The sequence below is a fragment of the Spermophilus citellus genome (assembly GCF_964194105.1).
Source record: "Spermophilus citellus genome assembly, chromosome: 11".
Classification (NCBI taxonomy): domain Eukaryota; kingdom Metazoa; phylum Chordata; class Mammalia; order Rodentia; family Sciuridae; genus Spermophilus; species Spermophilus citellus.
In genome coordinates, this window is record NC_138192.1 from 24,940,474 (window position 1) to 24,965,971 (window position 25,498).

Sequence of the window (25,498 nt, forward strand, 5' to 3'; positions counted from 1 at the left end):
TGAGTGAAACCAGAAGCTCCGGAGGCTTGCAGAAGAGGGAAAAGAGAACCTGCTTAGACACAATGCAACAGGTGGAACAGATATGGATTAAAATTCTCTGGAAACAGCTTCCACAATGTGTATGAATTAACATTTTAGAACCTTAAAATTGGTTTTGCCCTAAGAGTAGCCACAGTAACAGCAAATCTCATCCTCGAATCCACTCCCCAGTCCCCATATTAAAGGCAAAGCAGAAAGAAATTCATGATCAGATTCAGGAAAAAAAAAATCTATTTACCATACTCATTAACTGTCCCATACAAGAGTCCTGGATTAGTTTAATTCTGTGTGTGCTGTTGGGGATTGAACTCTGGTCCTCATGCCTGTTGAACAAGTGTTCTACCACTGAACTACGTCCCCACCCCAAGTAGTCTAGATATAAGAATAAAGATCATAAGATATATAAGAAGACCAAAAGGAAAAAAAAAATACTGCCAAGAGAAAAAAAATCAACTAAACAAAATTCAGGTATTACACAGATATTGAGTCTATTTACCAAGATATTGAAAATAAACATGATCAATAATTTAAAGTAGACATCAGACAAGTTCAGAAGGCAAATTTTACGAGATATCTCAAAACAATGAAAAGATCAAATGAAAATGTAAAAAAAAATACAGTAATGTAGGTAAAGAATGCTTTCAATGGGTTTCTCAATGGTGAAATTCAGATAAGGAAAGAATAAATCAACTTATAGAAACGTCAACAGAAACTAGCCATATAGAAACATGTAGAATATAGAAGATGAAAGAGCTTTTGTGAGCTAGAGTATATTAAATAGTCTAATCTTTTCTTAACTGGAATATCAGACATGAAAAGGGAGAAGTTTACAGAATTTTTTCTAAAATGGAAGAGGGGGAATCATCTAAAAATAAAGTCACACACCAAAACACAGATTCAAGAAGCTTAGAGATCTCCAAACTAACCATTCTATTAATTTTGTAAGTTTTCATGACTTTGGCAGACAATATCCCAGTAACAAACCTTTGTTTTTGATCCCCACAACTGAATTCTTTTTCCTTTAATGGTGAGGCTAAAAATATTCAGATGCTATTTGACAGCTGGCTTCTGGAAAGCTCTACCAGTAAGAGGCACTGGTGGGAGATCAGATGGTATGAGAATGGAAGAAGCCACATTCTCCTCCTCCTCCTCCTCCTCCTCCTCCTCCTCCTCCTCTAATTCCTCCTCCTCTTATTCCTCCTCCTCCTCTTATTCCTCCTCCTCCTCTTATTCCTCCTCCTCCTCTTATTCCTCCTCCTCCTTTTATTCCTCCTCCTCCTCCTCTTTCCTCTCCTTCCTTCCTTCCTTTCTTTCTTTCTTTCTTTCTTTCTTTCTTTGTTTCTTTGTTTCTTTGTTTCTTTCTTTCTTCATCTGGCAGCATTTTAAAATGTGCATATCTGTTAAAAAAATATCTTGCTTTAACCACAGGGCTCAACTTTCTTTGTTTCAACAAAGTGAATCTAGTATCCACGCAGACTGTCCTTAGTCTTAGAAGGTTCTGACACCTCCTCTCTTCAATTTTTTCTGTTGGGTAAGAGGGGCAGGTGGCTGCTGTTTACTGCAGACATTAACGGTTGAATTAATTCACTGCCCTCTTTTCTTCCTCAGCACTTTCAGTACATGCAACCAGTTTTCACTAGATTGGCTGAATTTCTCCTGACAGAACATTAACTAATAAAATATAATGCACAAGGGAAATGAATAGATCTCTTCTTCTTGTGTAGGTTAGGCTTCAGTCAGATCTATGTGGGTACCCCCCATCATACATACACACACACACACACACACACACACATACACACATGACTTAGAACAAGAGGCAAATCATGAATTATATCATAAGCTGTAATGTAAGTGTGTTTGTATTTTCAAAGAAATATTAGATATTAGATGAAATAGCACATTGCATCCAGTTACCAATATGAACAATATGGAGAAAAGCCCTCTCTCTATTTGCCTTTCTAAAAAGTTCCCCTAAACTGACCAGTAGGAAATGCTCTGTGGTAAGCCTATAGAGAAAGATTCACAGTAGTGGAAACTTAAATTGAACTCAAATTTCTGATTGAGCCCCTTACGTTTTCTAGAGGTAGCATGCTTATTTAACTCTACACAACATATATCTATACAAATCTATGCTTATATCTATATATCTATATATTATCTTTCTCTCGATATATATCCTTTAATGGTGAGGCTAAGAAAAAATATATATGTATATTTTAAACTTCTTTTTTAAGAGACCAGGAAAGATTAAGTGGCTTTATTCAACATAGTTTTGTATGGCTCCAAATGCTGCTTCCAATTTTCAACTGATTTTTTAAACTCTTTTGATTTTAGATGAACCATTTTCCAAAGTACTATTGGAAGATTACATAAAGCACACACATTATAAGATCTACACAGCTTTGTTTCTATGGTAAACACTAGCTACGTGTGGCTATTTAGATTTTAATTTAATTAGAGTTAGATAAAATTTAAAATTTAGGTCCTGATTAACACTAGCTACATTTTAAATATTCAATAGCCATATATAGCTAATGGCTACCATATCGTTTATCATAGAGTATCGATACCATTGTAGAAAATGCTATTGAGCAACACTGATTTAGAATATAAGATATTCACAAAGGGAAAGTAAACACATTCTTTATGCTCTCTAAAATCAATTCTGTCATTTCCAATTTTTCTCTTTAATACATTTCAAGGGCATGTCACAGAATTTCTGAAATTAGTTTCCAAATGATAAAGTAACAAGTATAAGATCTTCAGGCCAGATGCCTACAAAACTTAAAATGAAACAATGCATCAAGATTTCTTGAGCATATTGACAAATAAATAAATGGAATAGTCAGAATTCAGGTACCATTTCTCAAAATGGAAATATAATGAATAAAATCCAGAAAAATGTTAACACATTAGGAAATTATTGTCTAGAATTTGTAAAATACAGAAAAGCAATAATTAGCTTGAATAAAACAGGGATGAGTCATCAAAATCATTTTAATGAATTGTAGGAAAACCATAAGGATGCTAAAACTCATCTCCATACATAGTACTTCAATAACATGCCTAAGAAAAAGAAAGAAATTGAATGATGATCATTCTTGATGTTAAGATTACTCTTAACATCAAGAAAACAAACATGACACCATTCTCTAGCAATAAGCAACAATATATGAAATGCAAGCAATTTTTTAAAAAGTCATGGAAAAATTACTGGTCACATTCAAGTGAATGATGGTGGCACCAAGGACAGCAAGAATAATCATAGTCATTCATGTAGTCACTCACACAAGTCCAGCAAGTGATCCCCTGTGTTTTAGTCAAGTTTTGTTTGTTTGTTTATTTGTTTTTGTTTTGTTTTGTTTCTGTGACTAAAAGATCTGACAGAACAAATTTAGGAGGAAAAACTTATTTGGGGGCACACAGTTTCAGAAGTCTCAACCCACAGACAGCAGGCTCCATTCTTCAGGTATCAAGGTGAGGCTGGACATCATAGCAGAAGAGTGTGGCAGAGGGAAGCAGCTCACATGATGATCAGAAAACAGTGAGAGATAACCACTCTCCAGATGCAAAATATATACCTATACCCGTGGACACCCCACCTGCCTCCAGTTATCACTCATTTAATCCCATCAGGGATTAACTGACTGTTTAGATCCAGGCTATACCCCAGTCATTTCTCCTACAAACCTTCTTACATTGTCTCATACATGAGCTTTGGGGGACACTACATCTAAACCATAACACCCTGTTACCAATCCCAGGGGAAGAGTCCTACTAGGAGAAACAAAGAGCTTAACGATGAACAAAGAGCTTAACAATGAACAAAGAGCTTAACAATGCCCACCAACCAGGAGCAGCAGTCCCTGATGTCAACTCACTGCATAGTTTGCAGATATGGGAGTCACCAAGAAAAACAAGTCTCTCAGAGGCACTAGAGAGACCCTCATTTTACTCAGAGCAAAGACAGAGCAAGAGATGCTTCAATGAGTATCCCCTTGTAACAGTGGTCCACTTGTTCTGAGGCTTATTTTTAAAAGGACAGAATTTTTCTTTCTCTCCTCTCCCCTCTCCCCCTCCCTAACAAGATTAGGGAGACAATGTTATCTTTTCTTCCCCTAGTTAATTGTCCTTGAACACACCCACCAGAGGAAGGAGAGATGTGCCACAGGATCTAAATCTAAATTTCAACACACTTTCTGGGCACACCTGGGACCCCCTATCAGGAAACACCTGGAATGTAGCCTTTGAATAGCTTCTTCAAAAGCCCTCTGTTTTCTCTGATGGTCAGAATCCTAGCCTCTGGGACAAGAGTCCCCTGTGCTTCTCCTTTGCTAGCAAAGCAGTAAACCTTCTTTTTCCTTTTTCTCAAAACTCTGTCCTTATTATTAAAATGGCATGAATTGGTATCAGGAACAAGGACTGAGCTTTTGGTAACACCCTGGGACCAGCAGCTCTTATCTTTCAACTCATGCAGAGATCCTCTACACGTATACTTCTTGCTGCAGGTGAAAGATCTTTTCTCTCCTTTCCTGGAACCAAGAAACACCAGTGGGCTTGGCCAGGTGTCATGTGATGCACATGCTGAAGTTTAACAAAGAAATGCATCAAACCCGGAACAGGGAAAGATATTTCCAACCAAGACTGTATGCCCCGTGTAGGCTGTGAGGGCTCTGTATCTACAGGCAAGGGACTTTTCCAGGCCTGAGGCACACTCTAATGCAACTAGGGAAGGGTTATCAGGCTGCCTTTCCCAGCACCCAGTCTCATAAATTCTTTCCTTTTCCACTTTTTGAGTTTCCTCATAGGTGTTACAGAATGATAATGCTGAGGGTTTATTTTCTTTTCTTTTCTGTTTTTCCTTTTAAAATAGTTCAGAGGATTATTGGGAGAACAAATGAAATACTGGCTACAACCCAATGTAAATTTTTCAAAGCAGGTGCTACTAAAATATAAGCTGTTGTTACATAATCCAAACTATGAATTTGTCAATTTCTTGTTAAGAACATAAATGTAAAGAAAGTATAGTGGCAGAATTAGACCTAGTCATCGTTGACTCATGTGTTTGCTTTCCTGATTTTATCACAGCCCCAGGGACCTCAATCCCAATAGCTAGTTATGTAATGAAATAGCTAAAATGCCGATTGTGTCTATTATAAGCACAGTCATTTGGAGAAAATGTAGGCAGATTCCCATGAGAAACATGGAGATTCGGGGAAAAATAGTATCTCTCTTGCATCTTGCCTCCATAGGTAGAAAACTAGCAAGGTATTTCACAGGCTACAAAATAAAGGTCTAATTGCTTCCATGGTATTACTAGCTTGAGGCCAGTGGCCTTCAATAAACTTCTCTAGAACTTTTGCTCAGCTCTGGAGACATTAATTAATTATAGTACAGCTAATAATAAACATTAGCTATCATTTATAAAGTACTCCTAGGTTGTCAAATGTCACTTATGTTCTTTCATGCTAATCTCTCAAGGCTGGTATCACTCCATCATAAAGGAAACCCTGATTTTAAAAAGTAAGATGATTTATGTTAGAGTCACAACAGAAACAAACGGTGGACTATAAAAAATCCTTATGTCCCACTCCAAATGTCAAGCTTTTTCCAAAGCAGTGCTGCCTCAGTAAAATTGAATAAAGAAAGTAGACTTGAGTATTCATAACTACTTCTCTAGTTACTGTGCATTTGATCCTTATCATAATTTTCTTCTGCAAAACAAACAACAACAACAAAAAATATGAAGGTAAATCCTAGTTAACTTGTTTATTTAAGAGAAGCCAACATCAAAATCCAGATAAAATCTTCATGGAAAAAAAATAAGCAAAACAAATAGATGGGTAATAACATTTTTTAAAAATACAGTAAATCTAAATTAATAGTTGCAGTTGGCAGAAGGCAATTTTAAATGACATAAATAAAACTTACTACATTTTACAACTACAGAAATGCACAAAATGCAAAGTATGCATTGCTGAGTCATATTAGCAATGAACTTATAGGCAACAGCACTTTGGAAAACAATAAAAGAAGGCACTTTTGACTTGTATTTTGAGAATCTATAAAATGAAATTGAAAAGGGGGTTTCAGGCTACAAACACCACCTCCCTTTTATAATGTTCACTGTGATTTCTCTTGGAGGCAAAATAACCCAGATTCTTTTACATAAGTTGGAGTTACAGTCATAGCACCCAGTGGTTCCAAAACAACAACAAAAACGAGTGTATCAGTATATTGCTTTTCATGGTTACAGGGTAAGATGGCTTCCTATTAAATGTTGGCATTTCTACACATAAAGATTATCTACTAAAGAGAATGTCCTTTTTGTCTTGAGAAGTTAGAGCAAAATAAATATTCTGTGCAATAAGCTGAAAATGAAATAAAATATTTTGGAATCCGGAGACTTGGTTTTTAACTTTTGAAAACAAAACCACAAAACACACACACACACACACACACACACACACACACAAAATACATGGAACACAGCTAAAGTAGTGCTTAAAAGGGGAGCTTATGACTGGAAATGCATACATTTGAGAACAGAAAGATCTCAAATCAGTAGCCTAACCTTCCATATTAAGAAACTAGGAATGAAAAGCAAACTTCAACCAAAGCAAGCTGAAGTAACAAAATACAGATCTTGACTACTGACTACCCACGCGTTTGTCCCAGTTTCTCAATTCCGAATGTTGACAATGATAAGAACAATTATATATATTGACAATGAATTGCACTTTACCAAATTTTTCTTTTTTTCTTTCTTTTTTTTCCCTGTGTACCATGCAGTCTTGACAAAAACCACTGAGATATTGCTGTTAAATTCTGTGGGACAGAGGTTTTCACCACACCCAATTACAGAGTTTGTTAAGGTGGTTTCAGATGTTTGTGTGCATTTAGACAACTTCTGGATTGGAGTGCTCCATCCATTTGCATTTAATGTAATTAAGGCATGCTTAATTTGTCATTTTGCCAATTGTTTTTTACAGGTTTCAGGTTGTATTTGTTGTTTTACCTCTGTACTTCCATTATTACCTACTTTTGTGCTGTATGGGTATTTTCTAGTGTGTAATTTAAATTTCTCTGTCCTTGCTATAATTTCGAGTTACTTTCTTAGTGGTTGTCCTGGGGATTACAGATAATAATCAAGTTCAGTTAATTTCCAATTTACTTCAAAAGAATACAGCTGTAACTTCTACAGAGCTCTTATTCCTCCTTCTTCCTTGTGCTATTATTGTCATATAAAATATATTTGTAAATTATAATTCTATTAACACAGTTTTATGATTATTGCTTATTATTATTGTTTTATGTACTGTTTTAAATCATACGGAGAACAAAAGAACAGCAAAAATGCGTCTGTAATGCCTTTTATGTTTACCTGTGGAGTTACTTTTGCTAGTGCTCTTTATTTATTCATGTGGACTTGAGTTATTGCCCACTATTTTCATTTTAGCCTGAAGGAGTCCTAGGAGTATTTCTTGCTAGGCAGGCCTCTGAACAACATCACCTCCCTGGTTTTATTTATCTAGGAATGTCTTGTTTCTGCCTTAATTATTAAAGAGTAGTTCTGTTGGATATCAGCTTCTTGATCATGGTCTTCATTCTGTCAGGTCTTTCAACATGTCCTGCCTTTACATTCTTCCATTATTTCTTATGAGAAGTCAGCTGGTAACCTTTAGTGAACATCTCTCTTGATGATTCTTTGTCTTTTGATCAATTGTGATTATATTACATTGTGATTAGACATGAATCTTGTTACTTTTATTATAACGGAAGCTCATGATGCTGATTGAATGTGTAATGTTTTTCACCAAATTTGCAGATTCAGTCAATATTTCTAATTCCAACCTGCCCACTTTTTCTCACTGCTCCTCTTTATCCCAGTATGTATGTGTCGGCATATTTAATGTCATCCCACAGGTCTCTGAGGTTCTCTTCATTTTTCTTTATAATTTTTCATTCCAGGACTCAGACAGAATAATTTCAATTAATTCACCTTTGATCTTACTGTATCTTTCTTGACAGTATAAATTTGCTAATGTACCCTTTCAGTGATATAGTCTAAGTTCAGAATTTTTATCTAGTTTATCTTTATATCTGTCTTTCTTGATCCTTTCAATTTTAATTTTTATTGGTTTATATTAATTATGCAGAATGGTGAGATTCATTCTGGTATATCGATATATACATATAATATTATTTGATCATTTTCATTCCTCAATATCTCCCTTTCCCTCTCCTCTTTTCTCCCCTGGATCATCTTTTTCTGCCCTGTTGGTCTCTGTTATTATTTAGATTAGGTGTTCCCCAAAAGCTGGGCACAGTGGCACATGCTTGTAATCCTAGTTACTCGGGCGATTGAGGCAAGGGGATCAAAAATTTGAGGCCAGCCTCAGCAACTCAGAAAGAAAGATGAATACAGTACTGGAACCACCATTGATAAATAAATAGTGGTTACTTGTGCTAGATGTGAAAGGGATATATAAAGTTAATTTGGGGGTTTGTAGAATGCTTTCAGATATCATCAATAAAGGGGTCATCTTACCTTGTTAAATCATGATTTTAACAGCATAGTGTTTCCCAAGTATTATTTAGATTCCAGGAAAACTATATGTGTCCCTTGATTGCACTTTGATTGAGCTCTCAGCATCCAGTTGAAAAATACCAAGGTAGTCTACCATTTTAAAATTGAGAATGCTCCTTTCCTTTCCCTTGGTTTACAAATTGATCCCTATTCCCACTCCTTCCTTTCTAAACTTCTTCAGAGTTTCTTCAATGACTTCCTCATAAGAGATAGCAATAATGTTCCAACAGGTGAAACTGGGAAGTGAGTGGGAGAATCAAAGATTAATTAAGGTCCACAGAGGGGTTTGCAGATCATGTTTTGGATTTATTGCATATGTGCTATCATAATGAATTGATAAAATTATAAGATTTGTGAGACTATAATTCATAACTACATTAAACATAGAGACTAGTTTTCATATTCAACTAACTGAATTAGGTTATCATGCATTTTTTTAAAAAAATCAAATTAGTATGTTCTTCTAAAGAACTAGAAACAGAAACAATTCATAGGTTCTTTTGCACAGTGGAATATTTTATGAGCTAACAAAATTTATCTATGAACAATCTCTAAAATTTGATGTATTAATTTATTTACAAAATAAAATTGTATTTCCTGAAGTGAAATGCCTAAAATAGAGTTCTCTGAAAAATTCTGACATATAGCTTTCCAAAATTATATATAACAACATTACTAAAATTTGTGACTGTATGCTATTTCCTTTACGAGCAATACAATTCAATATCCACTCTGATGTAAGTGGAAGGTAGCAGAACTTTTGTCCCAGTGAAAATACTAAAACATAGAGTGCTCCTCAGCACTCATCATGAGTGAGTTCAGAATTATTTTCTCAGGAGGAAGCAATGTATGACCTAAGGGATATATGAGACTGAGAAGACTAAAATGACTGGAACACATTTGAGAACTTTCACACTGCACCCTAAATCATCACTTGTGTTTAGGAGTTCACAACCTATCTTTCCAAGTGTCCTGGTTAACACCCAGCCACCTTCACATTAAGAAGAAATAGGAAGTTGGCATGACAACTCAGTAAAATGTATAGAAAGCAAAATTGACTGAGCAAAATATAGACTTAGGATTAGTCTGACCAACAGTTTTCTCTAAATGATTTTTCCCATGGCATTTTCTTTCCATATTAAACTTTTTTTTTCTTTAATGGGTTGTGGGTTAATGTTTCTCAGTATGGGTTGATTTCAAGGGCATTTCTTGACATTTTAAAATTATGTTTATGTCAAAGTAATTAGATAATTTAAGTGAGTCTTATTACATATGCAATAAATACTGATAAAAATGTTACCACTTTTAGAGCATACGAGTCAAAAACAGTCTGAATTAGAAGATGTGGTCAGGATAGAAAAAAAAATGTAATATAAACAGAAATGAATCACCTGACTTGACTAGGAAAAGAGTAGATATCTACCTGTCTAGAATGATTGGAGAGTTGATATATAGCCTCCTACAACCCTCACCAGTTCACCAAGCAATCTAAAAATGCTAAGCATTTATAGAATCATGGACTCCCAGAATTGTTTATTTTCCAAGCAATGTTAGAAATCTACCTTCTTAACATTATCAGTGAGTGGAAATGGAAACCTAGAGAAGTTAGCTGGATTTTCATACATTATGTAGCCAATCTGTAGTATAATTCCATCCATGCATTATTATCAACTCATGTGACTATATTCTATAGGAATGTGACAACCCCAAAGAAGCTATTTGCTAAATTAAGGTCCATTATACTTATTTTCCCTTAGTCAATATTACTAACACTATTCTCTACTCCTGGTTTGCCATTCCTTGTGTTCCAATTCAATTCTTTGTATTTCCTACTTTTTCCTTAAGTTCTAACTCAAATTCAACCTGGTTGATTAGGCAATCTATCCCTGCCCTCTCTGGTACTCCTTTCTTTCTTACGATATGTATGTGTGTTTAGTGATATTTTATTTGCCATATATCACACACTGACAGACTTCAGCTGCCACCTTATTTTTTTAACTGCTCTTATAAATTAGCCTATAGTCCCAAGAAAGTTCCAAGATCATAGGAATCAGTCTGAGTTTATTACTTTTTTGTGGTCATAAGCTTAACACAAGAAAAAGGAAGCCTGGTGATATGAAACTACTCTGGCTTCAGTGTTGATATTGGATTGGAAAAGATCAAAAGTAGACATAGGGAAAAATCAAGTAGAGGATTTAAGTTTTCTACTTACCAATACACTTTATATCAACAGGTGATAAATCTAACACAAGTCAATAAAATTCTGGGTTGATTAAGGACTTAAATGCAAGTGAAATTTTAAGAAGCATAAATAAAAGTGTAGTCATGCCAGGAAGGTCTTCATAAATTTAAGTGAACAGGGATACAACATAATAGTGAGTTTGAGCACTTTAAAAAACATATGCTTTAAATATTACCATAAGTAACTTAAATGGGATCAACATTTAACATTTAAAATATGAAATTGTTAATGTTCTGATCAAAAGAAAATCCCCAAAAGCCTGCAATTCAAAACTTTAGACTGTGAGAGAAAAAATGGTTAAAGATTATGAATTAATTATAAGTAATACAACAATTAAAAGTTGTTAATGATTATAGGTGTCACATAAACTCTACATGGAGAATTAACATGTAAAAACATGTAGTTTCTTATGTATTTTGAAAATAATATGAGTATATCAATTTCTAACTGATAGGAAACAATTTTTACTAATTCTACGAAAGTCAATATCAAATGGTATTCAGATGTTTATGCTTTTCCTGGCAATAACTCTACTTCTTTGAATTTCTCTTAAGGAAATAATCAAAGATGTGAGCAATGATTTAGGGACAGAAATATTCATGTTGCTATTTTTAATCATACATAAAAATATGAAAACAATCTAAATACCTACTGGCAGAAAGACAACTGAATAAGTATGTTCATATAATGAAATATTAAATGTCATTACAATCACAATTTTGAAGAAAACATTTAGTAACAGACAAAAAGAATGATAAAAAGTTGAGTGAATATGGCTGGGACTGTAGCTCAGTGACAGAGCGCTTGCCTAGCATGTGTAAGGCACTGGGTTCAATCCTCAGCACCACATAAAAATAAGCAAAATAAAATAAAGGTATGCTGTCCATCTACAACTACAAAAATGGTTTTTAAAGAAGTTTAGTGAAAAATATTGATACATAAATTATAGAGAACATCATCCCAATTGAATTTGTGTATATACATCATGAAGGGCTATAGTTTTACATGAGTCTAAATACTTCTCCATATTTCTTAAGGCCATTAAAATGAAAGTGTTAGTTGAATTAAGGGAAATAATTATCATAAAAATGTTAATAAAGGGGAATAAATTTTATTATTTAAAAATTTATATATTTTAAAGTTTAAACATTATGTTGGTCTGAATCTAAACTAATTTTGTATTGAGGGAGTATATTAAGAAAAAATACTGTTGGATAGAGTCTTTCATTCTCCTTTGATTTTCAGTTACTAGACCCATCAAAACCATTCTGATCTGAAAAAATTCTCATTTAGGCAATAAAACAACTCATTTTGTCACAAGTTTCTTTAGCTTTCTTGCATATATTTTAGTGATCTGGATTAAAATTACTATTTACCATGTCCTTATCAATTATTCATTTGCAAGCCATTTCTTAAATTGATCTACTTTCCTGGAAAATTGATAGCACTGTATGTTGTTGAATTTTTGCTAGGTTGTTCCCCAAATAGTAATTATAAAAATAAATAAAATAAGAGAAGTTTGCAAATTAGGTACTAATTCTCATTTCCCTCCCTAACCCATTAGTTAATCCTCCACCTGGAAAAAAGTACTGAGTCTCCTGGATATTGTCAAATTCATTAAGCACTTGGAAATGGCTCTGTAGAATACTAAAGTTGAATCTCACCTCACCTCTGAACAGCAGTATATATTAGACAGTATGCAAGGAATTTAAATTACATATTTCCTTTACCTGTCATCTATGTAATCTTAAGTAATTTAATTACACTCTCTAAGTTTTACTTGCAGCAATGACACATACCTCCCTTGTAGTGTTATTACAAAGGCCAAAGCACATAAAAACTATAAAATGACAAATAGTTATTTGTTGCACCACCACTTCATCATTTTCAAGTCTTAAACCAGCCATACTATGTACTTGGAATTTCAGAATAATTACAACCTGTGTGAGTAGCTGAAAGCTTGTTTTGGGAGTATTTGAGAACTTGATGTTTAGATGCCTGAACACCATTTTACACTTTGTATTAGATTGAATTGCTCATTGCTTATAAAAGGTTTCATCATTTGTTTTTTGGGGAAAGAAAAAAGTGAGCATTGAAAAATGTGTGCTGAAGGCAGCCAGATATTAGGTTCCCATATCTCCTGAGCAACTTCCACAAAACGATGTCAGATTCTGACAGGGACGAAGAAGCAGCTTCCCTGCAGCCTACAATGTGTGTCAGACAGGCCGAGTTGCTGCTGTCTTGGTACCTTTTTTTTTAACCCCTCCATGCCATTTTTAATCATATGAAAACCACCACAATATTGAGTTATACTCTCGATCACAAAGCACAAGATAAAACATATAAAATACAGACAACCCAGAAAAAAGCAGAGCCTAAGTCCTCAAAAGTGAGAGTTGTCTTTTTTATAGATTTCTGGAAAGCACACTGTAAATTTTTCCAGTAACTAGCCACTGGGGTCATATTTCCAAGCAGCATTTACAGAGTGAAAGGTAATGCAAGGCAGTTAGAATATACATGAAAGATAACTATTCTTTTATCTCCACACACTAGAGTGTTTCCAGGACGAGAATAATCAAAATGATATTACATTTAAGGGTAACGATGAGCAAGAACATTAGGACATCAGACAGAATATCAGTGAAGCCATAATGTTTTGCAGTGGAGGAATTGTGGTGGAGAAGAGCACACTGGAAGCTTATTTGCTATGACAATGGGAACTGCCCATGGTGGAAGGGGGATGACTTAAGGTGAGATCAACAAAGGCGGCTTTGTCTTCTAGCATCATTTTGCCATACTAAAGAAATTTTTTTCTCTACCAAGTTCTAGATGCAGAAGTTACATTTCAGAGCCAGACATACACACACAAAAAGCTGCTTGCATAAAATTTTTGCATTTAAGAAAAATACTCAAATATGTTTTATTATATGACAGAAGATATTTCCTGTTTGAACATATAGTTAGTGAAAGGATCTATCCAAAAAAAAACCAGTCTCTTGTAACTTCAGTAATCTATTAAATTACTAGTTTTATGTTATAAGCAGAAAGACGTTGATAAAGCCAACTGAGCATTAATTATAATTTTTTGCAGTGGATTCTTGGGCAGCTCTTCTGCTTATCTAAATTCAGGGTATAACTTGCCTTTTTCCTGCACCGGTCCACCCCTTGATAAATATTAGTCATTCTTCCATGCTCTGTCCAAGAACCATGTCCTTTCTGAAGGCTTCTATCCACACTGGGAGGATGAATTAGTCACCTCCCTTGTGCTTCTGAAATTTACCCACAGTTGTCTTTATTTTATCTCCCAACATATTGTAAGTCTTCAAGAAACAGAACAACTACAGATATCAACGCATATACCCCATGCTGACATGCTACCTGCCAAATAACGTGCTAATGACAATTATTATAAGTTCTAAATAAACTATCAAATGATCAAGTGGGTAGACTTTTTCAAAATTTAAGTCAGAAATGAATGGACTCCTCTAAAATCTGCTCAGGTTGTAGGTGTCACAGTGACCCATGCTGTCTGGCTGCCTCAGGGGGAAATTCTGGCTCCAGGCTGGCTTCAGCCCCATGTCATTGTGGGGAGCTATAATTGAAGTTGAGCATATCAGAATGCACAGAGGACAGGAGGAAAGGATAGCCTGGGAAAAAAGAAGCAAGACGCGTGGTTAGGAGGAGAGATGTGGTAGGAAAGACAGTTATTTTAGATAATAAGTAAGACCTGTAATGTAGATTTGAATAAAAGAGTCAAATCCTATTAAAAAGTTAGAATGCACTTTAGAGGAGACAATAACAACAACAACAAAATGTACATTAGAGGACACAAGCAAAACAGTTGCTATTTTTTAAAATAGGTTGATAGGGTATGTATCAACATAATCTTTGATGCTTGTACTTTTTCTTTTCATGTGGAAGAACCAGAGACTGATAGAAAGTATCTGAGCTTTGGTGTCAACTGAGAATTTTTAGCCCCAGAAATTTGCTGATGCTCTCTGATGCACACTTAGAACATCTTCATATTGGCAATAATATCTTGCTTCTGGAGCTGTCATGAGGATTTAATGAGGTGTTACGTGACATGACCTAGCACAATGACAAACTGTGTCCAGGAATAAATGTCTTCTTCCTTCCTCACTGCATCCTGTCCTTCTCTTCCTTCTTCTCCTTCATTTCACCTACTGAAGTATCTTTGTTTAACATTGCTATCAATCTAAATAGATGTGCAAAATCTTAAAGCTTCCAAAATAAAATTATTCTTATGCCAACAAATTTGTTGGTACGTGAAATTGGACCTAAAGAAGGCTGTCACTCAATATGGGTTGATTGATTGATATGGCTCGGTTTGATTGAAACATCAGACATTGGAGACACATAAAATGTGAGTCCATCACTACTCATAATTTCTATGTTGTCGACTCCTGACACAAGCCTTTGAAAGGCCCTTTCTTATTTCAATGTGTCTTTCATACATTTCACTTAGAAGAGCCTCAGGCCCCTTAAACATTTCCAAGACTAAATATAGAACCATCTCCTCAAACACCTTAATTCCCAGATAATTTTCTAAACCATTCCAAATTATCCCTTTGCCCCATGTTTGACATTTTTACGTCATCTTTAACTCTTTCCTCTCTTTTTTCCTCTAATTTCTCTCTTTTATCACTTTTTTTTCTAATTCCCCATTTCCTCCCCAATAAAGGAAAACTATTATTCTCCATCCTTATCACCTTTCTTTAAAAGAAAACGGTATTTTTCAATTGCTTCTTCCTTTATATAATTTACCAAACATTTGCTGATGGCATATGACGTGACACACACTCTTCTGACTTTTAAGGGGACAACAACAAGAAAAATAAGATAGACATAATTTTTGCTACCATGGAATTATAATGGAATGTAAGATTGTAAAGAGTTAAGGAGGACACACATAGATATTGGTACGTGCTATAAAAATAGAGATTTGTAGAGTAGTGGGAAATAGTGGAGCATTAGAAACAAGAAAATTCTTTGAGGAAGTGAGTTTTTAAGCTGAGATTTGAAGAGACTAAACCAGGAGAAAAATCACTAGGCCAGATGAGATTGGAGTAAAGGGATTTGTCCTTCTGGTTCCCTTTAATTGATGTAGCCTCAAGCTGGCTCCTAATCCTCCCCCCTCCCCGTAATCTCTCCATGGCTAATGGTGACAGCTCTGCTACTGCTACTAGCTCCAGGTACCTGAACTATCTCTTGTGATTTCCTCATTCCTCACCCATACCTTTGTAATTAGTCACTTTGTAAATAAAATCTCCTCAAATTATCCTAATTTGAATGTGCCATCTGTTTCCTGTGGATTCCCTGACGGATATAGTAATTTATACTGAAATGGCTTCAGAAAAAAGGCCCTCCGTATTGGATTCTGCTGTCGTGTTAGTCATATATTGGAGTACTGCAGGGTAGCCTCCTTGCTGGGAGACAGAGGAGAGGAATGTGACACAGGAGGGGCACGGGTAATCTATGGTATGTGATGGCATCATGATTATTCAAATTAACACTGGGGACAGCATGAGATGAAAGGCAGATGGAGAACAGAGCATGAAGGGATCAAAGATCTGAGTTACTTAGCTGATAACACCACTAGAGTGATTAAGGGATTACCTGGCTTCTCCTATTAAACTTTAATAAGCTATGTAAGGGAAAATAGAATTACATATACAAATTAAGTGCATATGTGGAGAAGCACAAGGTTACTGAGGCACCTTCAAACCATTTTCCTTAATTGCAGAACAAATAAGACTGAGGTCCAGGTCTGGGTCTGTTTGGAAAATGTACCAAATTTTGCACTGCTTTAGTTCTTTACCATACCATGTTTCTCACAGCAAAGCAAAAGGGCCTATTGGTAAGGAATGGCATCTTCCTCATTGTGTAAGATCATTTTAACGTATGTGGGCATATCAACGTATAAGGGTGGAAAACTTACATGTCAAAATACCTTCTGTGTATGAAAGCTTCAAATAACAGGAGAAACTGCTGATTCTTCTTTTTAGCCCCACTCATTTGTCTACAGGCACATATGAAATAGAAGCCTACTTTTGAGCAGATAGTTTATAATCCAAAGTGTTCAAAAGGCTTGCTGATCAGTTTGGGCAGGTACTTGGAGAATGTGGGGAAGGTGGATTCTATGATTATTATAACAAAAAACAGAAAATATAAAACTCAAGGGAGCAAAATTCACCTATATTGATATGTGTCCTTGACCTATATTTGAAAAATAGGTAGGCTTGAGGACCTGAGTGTGGCACTAGGTTGGATAATCTAACCTGGACCCACTATGACCCACAGTTAATGGTGTCAATATGCTGAAAACTTATATGGCATACTATACAGAAAAGATTTCAGAGTTAAGGAGAATGAGATTGTGGGAATGGACTTATTATGTGAAAGGCTCAAAAGTAAAAAGCAAAACAAAGCAAAAGAACAGTCTTTGCACCATGAAGACGTAATTGTATGGTGATTGGTGAGGGAGCCACCAGTGTTCTTGAAGATGGTGGTGGTAGGGGAGAGTGATGCAAGTAGGTTTCCTGATTTCAATGGGCATAATAGGACCCCAGAATTGTATCATTCTTAGCTTTTAGATAGGGTAGGTCAATTATCAAAATATACCAGAAGAATGAAATTGTATGAGGAATATTTTAACTCATAGGTATTTTTTCGTAATGTCATTTATCAGGAGGTCCCTAGAAATGAACAGACGGGCAAACTTGTAAAGTGTTTAATGTTACATATGAAGGAGCAGAAGAGAATCATGGTCATCTTTGAAAAAGCCTCCCTTGAATTGCTTGGGTGGAGATTTATATAGTCTTTTACCCATATTTGGCACTAAGCTAATTTGCAGTTCTGTAATCCCTTTAATAGTGGGAGGGTCATGTCCCTTAGAGGAAGTGCTATAAATGTCATAGGATGGATCATGAATTTTTCCCAAGACTATTACTCTCTTGCCCCAGAGCTTTATCATCTCTCTTACACCTTGTTATAAGATAGAGGAATTTTTTTCACCCACATATCCCACAAAATGTCATGTGGATCCATACACTGATCATATGACACCAACTGAAACAGTTTCACAGGAAGCAATGAGCACCTTTGATCCCTTGGTGAGACATTGCATGCTAAAGAATGGGAAGAAAACCCTATTAAATCTCACAGAATTACTATATCAAGAAGTGTCTGGGAATTCAAAAACTTGAAATATACCTTCTATAGAGAGATATGACTCTATACCTTGTACTTTCTATTGCTAAGAAAGAGATAGTGATCTTGGTAGTTCTTTTTGCATGGGGAGGCTTTGAGTGGAACAGATTGGGTCTTATAGCTGAGCAGGCCAAGTGATACTGGAAGTGTCTATTGCAGAAAGAAATGTTGGTGAACCCATGCAACAGGAAAACCTCAGCACTAATCCTTAGGATTTTCTTTAAGATTATTCCCTTTCCTGAAAACAACAATTGGAAAGGTTGTTCCTGGCTTGCTTCTGACCTTATTAGAAACTGAAAGACTGACCACAGAATGTCAAGTGTCTATACAGCACAAATTTTACATCACTAACTGGGTCATGGAGAATATAACATCATAAAATTATATGGGCATGATAACATTTCATTATGGAATAGCAGAAACATGTGCATAAGTTGGACCCAGGAATGTTCAAGCCACAAGCATCAGTAGAATAGTTTCCCTCCTGAAAAATCTGAAGAAGAAAACATCCAATCCTTCTCTCCTAGCTTCTGGTGGTTTCCATCAATCCTTGGCTTTCTTTGGCTGGTAGACACATCATTCTACTCTCTGTATCCATCATCCCATTGATTTGTGTCTCCATGTGCCCTATTTTCTTTTAAAAGGATGTTTTCACTAGATTTAGAACTACCCTAACTCAGTAGTCTCATCTTGACCCTTATATAATCACAGACACAAAAACCCCTACTGCCAAATTAGGTCACATTCAGATGTTCCAGGTGTATCTGAATTCTGAAGGAATATGATTTGACCCACCACATCATCTAAACACAGAATGTATTTTATGGCAAATAAAATACATCAAAGATCCCAGTTATAGAGAATTCACTGATCTCCCACATGTCCCATCATTCAGGAACATCTGGCTTGATAAAGTGATAGGATGTCCTGGAAAATTATATTAAAATGATTCCCTAGATTATTTGGTACTTATTACTGCTCATATTTCTAGGACAAATAGGTCTGGTAAACAACCCTATTAATATTGATATAGTAACCCAATAGAGGAGTCCTTGATAAGTGTGTTTGTGATCTTGGGCTAAGTATATTTGGAGTCCTTATAACTTAAGTTACCTGGGGTCAGAGAAATTGTTCCAGTGAATTTCAACTCAAGACTGTTTTATAGTCTTTGGGAACTCTTTATTCTTTTGCATCAATAAGTAGAGAAGGGACACCTGGAACATCTCCCATATTCCCATATATAACAGTCCAAAACAATAGAAAATATAGCCCATTCAACCAAAAGAAAAATCAAGGAGACAGATCACGTTGGAATGAAGGTTTTGGTCACCTGATATGCTGGCATAAGCTAGGAAAACTTTCATGGTGGGAAAAGACCATTATGAATTCCAATTTAAATGAGCAACTACCGAGAAAGGAGTACAGTGGTTTCATATGACCATGTTGTGTCTTTCTCCATCTTCTTTTCCTCTATGATGCCATCAGAACACAAGATGTGACAAACATTTTATATGTCACCTGAGAAAATAACTAAATTGTTGTTACCACACAGTGATGGGACTTCAAAGTACTCCCTGTGTTTAAATCAAAACTTTTACCCTGATAAAGGGCAGAAATAGGGGTCAAAGTATAAAATCTGCAGACTGGCGAGACATCTTCATTTGTTCTCCTAGATCTGCTCCTTGTCCTTCTTGGTCTCTGCATTGCCCTACAAGGCTGCCCCTGGTAGACCACATCAGTGGCCTCCTGTGAAGTCTGACTTCTGTTGTACTTGGCCAACGTGAACCCAGACAGAGGATCTTAGGGAGGAGTGTGAGCTCAAGATGCTTTATCTTCCACTATGGTGTTATTTTAAAGTAGTTGTGTTTATTGAATTGACTGCATATTCTCAAGGTAGATACTGTGTATATTTCTCTCTCCTTGTCTCTAGTAATGTCTCCTTTCCTGACTTCCCTCTACTCAGCAATTTGGGCCTAGGGCCAGTGACAGCTCTGCTGTTGTTTCAAGCCCTGTGGTTCCTCCAATTCCCCTGCACTTTCCCTAGTGGTCTATGCACACATTTATAATTAATCCCTTTTAAATAAACTTTCCAGATATGTTAATTTGATGGTGTCCTCTGTTTCTTATTAAGACCCTGCCTAACAGAATTATGTTGCAAATTAAACACATTGAGACTGAGACTAATGATAAGGCTAATGGGCTGGGAGTTCTGCTTTCTTCGAGGTAGTTTCTGGTTTCCAACAGCTTTACCTGCTCATTTAATAGAGTGTCATTGACAACAAACAAGGTCTTGGAAATCCTTGCAGCTAAATCTTATGATTAAATTCTTTATCTCATAGGAGATAAATAAAGTCCCTCCAATTAAAAATAAATAGGAATGAAAAAAGGCAGCAGATAATAAAGGTAACAGAGAAAGAGACATAGAAACTGGAGTTGGACTCACAAAGGTTAAACAGGGTAATAAAATAGGAAGAGTAATAAAGTGGTGGAATAAAGCATTAGCTATAAATGGTGGTTATTGGGGCCAAAAAATATGAGTCATACTGCAGGCTTGCTTGTCATCCCTTAACAAAGAGGAGTGTGAATAAAGTGATGCCCTATGCAATTACTGTTGTCAAGTTTCCCCTCTGTCTTGGGGCTTCAGGTTAGTTGGTATGGCATGAATATTCATATAACTATTCTTCATCATAATTATTGAAATAGGCAGAGGTATTCATTCTTTCTAGAGTCATCACACAGAGATTATCTAACATGAAATAATCCAAAATACAACAAAAGTTCAATTGCTCCAAGCAATGATTAACTAGCTTGTGTCAGACTATTCTTGCATCTTAAAACAAACTGATTCAGATAAAATAATAAAAACCTAGTTGAAGCCAGTGAAGAGCTTCCAAGGCATCAAGAACTTCTGAAACTGAGACCCAAGATTTCAGATGAATAAGCTTGGCATCTGGGGCCACTCATCCCTACAGGATTTACCGAATAGAAAGGAGGTGGCTAAAAGATTGGAATCTCTGCAGAGCTTCCAGCTAAAGTCCAGCCCTGGTTCCTGGTTGAGGAAGAATGGCCCTAGGAAACACATTACATAGAGACCCCAAAGAATGGATTGCAGGAGTGGGCTGAAGGAGAAATTGACACACACTTGAAAGAATTGATACCCAGTTTTCAAAGACTCTGATTCCTGACTGGATTAATATCACAACACAGAACAGAGGATGCAGAGTCATATATATGTACATATATGTGTATATATATAATATATATTATATATAATTATAAGAGAATTGGAGCTCTCATGTGCTGCTCATCTCTCTCTCTCTCTGTCTCTCTTTCTCTCTCTATATATATGAATATCTCTGCCTATATATATAATATATATATATAATGAATATCTCTGCCTATTTCTCTCTCTTTCTCTCTCTCTCTATATATAGATATATAGTTAGATAGATAGATATAGATATATATGTTCTATGCATACATTTATAATTAATCCCTTTTAAATAAACTTTCCAGATATGTTAATTACAGATATGTTAATTATATGTGTATATATATAGAGAGAGATCAACAGCACAAGAGAGCTCTAATTCTCATATAATTATACATAATAAATATTTATATATACTGTATATATATATATATATATATATATATATATATATATATATAGAGAGAGAGAGAGAGAGAGAGAGAGAGAGAGAGAGATAGATAAACATAGTATGGGGAAACAGTGGACCAAGTATGAACTTTCTGGACAAAGTATGAACTGTTTAATCCATGATGACAGAGTCATTGAATGTACAGATGAGAAAAAAAAAATGACTTCTAACCATATGCAAAAAATAATTCCAAATAGAGTGTTGATCTAAATAATAAAATTCCTTGAAAAAAAAACTTTGGGAAAATTATCTTTATAATCTTGGATGAGGAAAAGATGGATTAAAAAATAGAATAAAATAGCACTAATTAGAAATGAAAAGATCGGCAAATAGGACTGCATCCAAATAAAGAACTCCTAGTTGTTCAGAAACACTATTAAGAGTAAAAAGTAAGATAAAAGTACTTGTAAGACATGAGGAAAATAGATTACTTGCATTATCTACTAAGGACTCCTAAAAATCAGCAAGAAAATTGAATAAGACAACTCAACAGGAAAAAGACAAGAAGTATTATCATGCATATCTAAACAACAGTAAAATTATGATAAAGAGTTCAATCTTACTAATAACCCAGAGAGATGAAAATGAAAAATTTAATACCACTAGTTACCCACCCACATGTCTAAAATAAAGTAAGATGAGAAACTCCAAATTAGGGAAATTATAAGAGAATTAGAGCTTTCATGTTCTGTTGAGAGAGCTGTAAATTGGCACCAACATCTGGCAGTAACTTCTAGAGCTAGATAGACACATATACTTTGATCCAGCAATTGTACTGTTCGGTATATATAAATACAAACATGTTTGCACCAAGTGATGTGCCTGAGAATGTTCATAGAAGTTTAGTTGGAATACCCTATTACAGGTAGAATTGTGCTCCTCAAAAAGGTATGTTGAAGTTCTAACCCACAGAATATGACCTAATTGGGAACTAGGGATGCTGAAGCTATAGTTAATTATGATGAGACCATGCTGGAGTAGGGGGGGGGGTCTTAATTCAATAAGGCTGTTGTCCTTGTGAAAAGAAGGGATACACATGGGAAAGATGGTCTGTGACTATGTAAACACAAATTGGAATAACACATTTACAGGTCAAGAAATATGTGAATTGCCAGCAAACACAGAAACTAGAGGAAGCAAGGAAGGCTACATGTGTCAGAGGGAGCACAGCCCTGCCATTACCTTGACCTCACACTTCTATTACCCAGAACTACAGGAAATAACTTTCCATTGCTTTACACCACCCCCTTTAAGCTTCTTTGTTACAGAAGATTTAGGATGCAGTCTAAGTTTCAAAGTGGTTAAAATATATATATATATATATATATATCCATAAGGAATAAAAGAAATAAATACATCATGACACATTCACAAAATTAAATAATATACAACAATAAACATAAATGAAATGCTACAACATGCCAAAGCAACAATAAATTTTAGTGAAAGAAACCAGATACAAGAGAATATATAAAATAGATTACATTATTTAAAGTTCAAAAAGAACCAATACAAATATATGGTGTGCAGTGTCCAGATAGTATTGTATTAGTATATGGAAAAGAATACAATGATTAATAAAAAAATACAAGAATGGCTTCTGATTTTCCATCTCCTAACCTGGATAAAAGTTTTTATTCATGTGTTCATTTTATGGAAATGCATTACTCACTTTTTTTACACTTTTGTATAATTCAGTAATAGGTTACAGAATACAACAGTTACTAATAGGGCATTATGTAAAATTGTGGATGTGTAACCGACGTGATTCTGCAATCTGCATTTAGGGTAAAATTGGGAGTTCATAACCCACTTCAATCTAATGTATGAAATATGATATGTCAAGAGCTTTGTAATGTTGTGAACAACCAATAAAATAAAAAAAGAAAAATAAATAAATAAATAAATTCAATAGTATGATTGAAATTTCATTCAATAAAGAGATAAAAATAACTTCACAAGAAGAAGGATAAATATATTTACTTATTTCATTCCCAAGACTTCCCCTTGTGGTTTTGCAACCAATAATAAAAAGTCATAGCATGGAAACAATAGCGGGTAGTTGGGGTATTTGGATCAGAAATGAAGCATTTCCTCTATTGATCAGCCCATCCCCAGAACATACTTCTCACAATTCCTGCTCTTCATTGTGAGTGAAGTACTGCAGTCTTCCATTCAGAGGCTGTGGTCTTCTTGAAGTTTGGTTTATTACCTGAACCTAAATTCTGGCCCATCACCCTCCAAAGAAAAGCAAAGGTGGTAGTAGTTGGAACTATTGAAATCAAAAGTTGTGTAAAAAATTCTCCAATTAAATCATGTAAGCTACAATTTAAACAGTTTTGTGAGGATTCAGAGGTCTTCTTAAAGATCATGAGCAATTCTAAGCATGTTGAAGGAATTAGTAAAGGATTGTGGTAAAGATCAGAGTCCCCTTTCCCTGGGTTCAGATTTCTGCTTCATCACCCAATTGCTCTGTGAATTTAGACAAGCTACTTAATACTTGATTGCATATGAACTTAAAATTCATATGCAAGATGTAATTTTATTCAATATGGAGAAAGGTGAACATGTGGGCTAAAAAGAAGGCAAAAATCTAAGCTAAATTGAAAGGAGGAAATTGAGGCAGATTACATAATGCCAATTAGGTCACACAGCAGATCCTGTTGACATAGTTGAGCCTTCTGAGATTTCATTTCAGAGCAATTTGAATTTGAAATGTGACCTTTCCATATTGTCATACTAGAGGCAGCCTATTTACTAACTCTGAAGATATGTTTTTCTTTGTTTACCAAAATTTAAACTTCCTAAATTTTGTGCATATCCCTGTTAAAGTAATCATCCACATTACTTCGTAATTGATCTGTGGCCCTCGGTTACGGATACCACAGATAAATATTAACATTCCTCTGTGAACCCCTCCCCAAACCAAGAGAACTTTCAGGTTACAGATACCCCCAAACTCCAGCATTAGGTCTGCACAAAAGTAAATGATCAAAAAAAGATGAAAAAACTGAATACAGCTGGATGAAAATTATCAGACATTTAGAAATCTGAACATACATTCTATGAATCTAAAATGTATTCAACTTATTATTACCCATGCTTCTAGAGGGTCAATATATTCGTCCCTCATATTAGGGTGGAAGATATAGCTTAGTTGGTAGAGTGCTTGCCTAGAATGTACAAGGCCCTACGTTCAATCCCCAGCACCACCACCAAAAAAAAAAAAAAAAAAAAAAAGAGTAAAAATATGTTAGAATTTGATTATAACACTTTCTGTTTCAGACCAAGTACTTATTAGAAGAAATGTTTGGCCCATGTTGTCACAAATTCCAACAAATCCCATGCATTAAATAATTTGTGCAAGAGTCTGTGATAAATTTCTATATTTTAAGAAAGAGTATCTTTGAAGCATAGGAAAGATGAAATGTATAATTTTTAGTAGGTTATAGAAAAGAGTATGGCTTCTAAACTAACTGTTCTCAAAGTAAACCAAAGTAACTTTTTGATGCCACACATGTTGGAACTATAATGTCCTTTCAAATGCATAATGAAAACATATTAAAGAGATGACACTGGTACACCATATATGTGCATAAATGTGCATTTTTACTGGTTCCTAGTCAATGCATTTGTTTTGCATTTAAAGCTATTCATTGGTTTCTTTAAACCAAACTTTAATATTCAGAATGATGACAACAATTTTGATGATGACTTCTACCTTTCAGTTTT